The 3,983-nt window shown below is 42.1% G+C and overlaps 1 long non-coding RNA gene across 1 annotated transcript; it reads right to left on the bottom strand.

Moving 5' to 3' along the window:
• Positions 1-381: 381 nt before the first annotated feature.
• On the bottom strand, positions 382-2,606 carry LOC140857767 (uncharacterized). The gene is made up of 5 exons (XR_012141222.1): positions 2,511-2,606; positions 2,222-2,392; positions 2,009-2,102; positions 1,207-1,918; positions 382-1,086 (listed from the first exon to the last, which is right to left on the bottom strand). It is a non-coding gene; the product is annotated as an uncharacterized lncRNA (long non-coding RNA).
• Positions 2,607-3,983: the final 1,377 nt, after the last annotated feature.

Below are 3,983 nucleotides of genomic sequence, written 5' to 3' on the forward strand. Positions count from 1 at the left end.
GATACGTATGCATAGTGAGACGGAACTCAGAAGTCTCGTGCCATGAAGTCACCTCGCAAGGACTACTCGTTTTCGTTTTAAACTCCCTCTGCCTTGCTCCATTCATTTCTCAAAAAAATATATATATATATTGCTCGACAAACGGGATTTAAAATAACAAAAAGTGGCATGATCTGGACTTTAACCGAGTTAGTTGGCCCCCTCTAGAAGAGATCTAGAGTTCGTGTCCCCACCATATTTATCAACAGAACAAACAATTATGATTGATGGATAGCAGAGAGGAGGCCTAAAAATGAGTAAGCCAAGATGGATGAAATAAAAGTAATATATCTATCTTTTCATATTAATTTTCAACAAATACAACTATAACATCTCCTTGGATCTCCAATTAAATGAAAAGAAAAAAAAAAACAAAAATATCATGCATAAATATTTAGACAAGACAAAATTAACCTAATTTTACTTCCTAAATTTAGCCAATTTAACCAGGAAGGGAAATGCAACTGCATTAGGCCCGCTGCCAACAATCATGGTATGTTGGCCTGCAGGTAAAACCATGTATGCAGAATCTGTCACCATGCTTACGCTCTTGCATGAACTAAGTTTAAATGTCACCGTCTCACTCTTTCCTGCCTGCACAAAAGTCCTCTGGAAGCCAATAGGCTGCATGATATGTGCACCAACCATTCCTTCTGGCAGCCGTGAGTAGAGCATCACAACGTCACTGCCATCAATACTTCCCATATTGATCACTTCGATCTCCACATTTATATCTTCATTGCAATCCAAAATTTTCTACCAAAGCAGCAGAACACGGCGGAACATTCGCAGACTGTTTGTAATGAATTGATAGGCAATATTGATTGAAAGCCAACTTCTTCTCCACAGAATTTTGAGTTGAAACCACTTTGTAGGAGAAATTTGTATAGCCTAAACCGTAGCCAAATGGATACAAAGTGGAGCCATTGAAGAACTTGTAGGTTCTTCCTGGGTAGCCCAATTCATCTACTGGTCGTAACCGCATCGATGTCATAGGAAGTTGCCACACATAGTTTGATTTGTACCATGTAACTGGTAGCCTTCCTCCTGAAATATGACATTGATATTGCTAGGTTAAAGGATCAACAAATAGATATAATGGAAAGCCAAAATGAATCAATAAAGTAGATATAATGGAAAGCCAAAATGAAGTGTATAAGAACCTACCAGGATTGTACTTCCCAAACACTACATCAGCAATCGCTTGACCTCCTTCTTCACCAGGATAACCAGCCCATATAACGGCATCGACATCTTTCTCAATAGGTTCTAGATTAACACCGCCTGCTGAGAGGACAACTAGAATGACAGGTCCCTTGGCGGCGCTCGAGACTTGCCTTATGAGCATGATTGGTATCCAGGGAGTTCGAGGTCAGTACGATCAAGGTTCTGGTTCTCGACTGCACCACTCAAACCTGCAACAATGATCGTGGCATCTGCGTCCCTCGCAGCATTCACTGCTGGAAAGATGAATGTCTCATTCTTGCAGAGCACATTGGCACAGCCCTTCTGGTAGTCGACAGTGGCATACTTGGAAAGTCCAAGAATTGGAGAGACAAAGTGACATGGTTTACCTTCATATGAGGTAAAAGAATTTGTTCTCTAACCATTATTATATTTAGATACTTTTAAATTTCAGAATGAAAATCTTATTCTAAGTTACCTGCATCTGCTGCTAGTTCCATATGCTCCTTGGAGCACACATCATGGGCCCCAAGTGAATAATCATACATTGGCTGACCATCAAACCATCCCACCCTCATAAGCACCATATAATTATTAATCAATGCCTTGCCCGCATCACTCTCCCTAATTACACCTTTTGCCATCGCAGAACCAAGAAAATTAGGATAAGTACTCCCGCAGTTCAAATCCACCCCTGCATATATATTTTTAATATCTAATTTCCACAATAATATCTTAATTTTTACAATAATATGAAAATCAGTTCTTCCAGTGAAGCTTTTACCTGCTCGAAGAGCTTGAGCAACTGCATCCTCAGGCATACCATCAAGGAATTTTTGAACATGACTTCGAGAGAGTCACAGTCGGTAACAATATATCTGTACAAGAGAAAAAAGAAAACACAAGGCATAATTTTTTTAAATTAAGTTACACTAAAATTTATGAAAACAAGATCTAATTTAGCATTTTGGAGGGTGTGAAAAGGTGAGGCATGTACCCATGGAAATTCCATTCTTTTCTCAAATTCTGAGACAAGAGTCTGGCATCAGCACAAACTGGAATGCCATTTATTTTTGCTATGTGTGCACATGACACTACTGGCCTGGTCTTCTTTTATGCACGTCTCAAAGGGACGAAGGAACGTTTCCATCATGTCTCGCTATGTTACCTTAAAATCCCAAAACGTTCCATAAACTTATAGCTCAACATGATGCTAAACCTTAATTTATCTCAATCCAAGAAAACAAAAACAATGTATACCGAATTGAGTTACATTACAAACTCACATTGGCATTAAAGAAATAGCGATCCGTCACAAGATTACCAAATGTAGCCCAGTTGTCAAGATCATAGGTGGCATAATGCTTGCAACATGCTGAAACCTAAGTGGCCAGCTACTTGGATCTGTAGTGGCTTCGTGACCCTCAGCATCCTGTAGTCCCCTAACATGATTCACAGCATAGCGGCTACTACTAGAGGTCTTCTCCTGGTGTCTCCATGGTTCTTCCCCATCTTGGATCCCGACCACATTGATGGTAGGGTTCCAGAATGTCAAGCCCCCTATCCCCAAATTGTGCATTGCCTTGCTTCATTTGAGATAGCCTAAAAGCAATAAAAGCCTATTAGAAAATAAATGACACCTATATATCTGAACCCCAAGAATAAAAAAAATATGTAGATATGGAAGACAAGTTGAATGATGTGTGTGATTATAAAGCATATCACAATTAAGAATACTTCAAGTAAAAGGTCATAAATAACAACAGATGTATTAACTTGCTTTAAGCCTATGCAAATGTAATGGGTGATAGATAGAAACGATACCTGGCCAATTTTTTTCCATAAAGATTCGTTGAAAGTAGCTGCTGAGGTGATCGGTGTTGGGGAAACTAGTTGCAGCAGGGACACCCTTATTTTTATCAAAGTGGGAGCCACCGCCGATACTAGAGACACCATGAAGGCCCTCTGACCACCAATTATAAGGAGGGATCCCAAGTCGAGCCAGTCCAGGAGTATCACTTCCCAACTGTTTAACCTTCTCCGAGAAAGTCATACTATCGACAAGGGCCTTAGCCCTAGTGGGATAGGGTAGGGACTTGTCACAAAATCCAAATGCAGAAGCATTGAGACCGAGATTGGCATACCGTTGGTCGTTACAAACATAAGTGTAGACCGTAGAAGTTGGAGGTGGTGCTGGAAATGGAGAAGGAGATGACTTTGGGGTTGGGTTTGGAGCAGGAGATGGCGTTGGAGATGGAGAATGAGATGGGGGGGATGACGGGGAGATGGACCTGGAGTTGGGGATCGTGAATGAGATGGGGAGGGATGATGAGGAGATGGTCTGGAGTTGGGGACGGCGAATAAGATGGGGAGTGATGATGAGGAGATGGGCTGGGAGAATGAGATGGAGGGTGACGATGGGATGGAGAAGGAGATGGGGAATGGTGGTGGGATATTGGTGCTGGAGATGGTGAATGAGATGGGGGGTGATGATAGAATGGAGAAGGGGATGGAGAATAAGATGGGCGTGATGATGATGATGGGGTGGAGATGGGGATGGAGAATGAGATGGGGAGTGGTGATGCGATGGTGGAGCTGGGAATGGTGAATGGGATGGAGATGGGCTAGGTGATGGGGATGGAGAATTAGATGCCGGAGTGATGTCGGGATGGTGCTGGAGATGGAGAATGAGATGAGGGGCGATTATGGGATGGTGCTGGAGATGGAGGATGTGATCGGGGTTGATGATGCGATGGTGA

This window comes from Elaeis guineensis, chromosome 5, assembly GCF_000442705.2.
Source record: "Elaeis guineensis isolate ETL-2024a chromosome 5, EG11, whole genome shotgun sequence".
In the NCBI taxonomy this organism is placed as follows: domain Eukaryota; kingdom Viridiplantae; phylum Streptophyta; class Magnoliopsida; order Arecales; family Arecaceae; genus Elaeis; species Elaeis guineensis.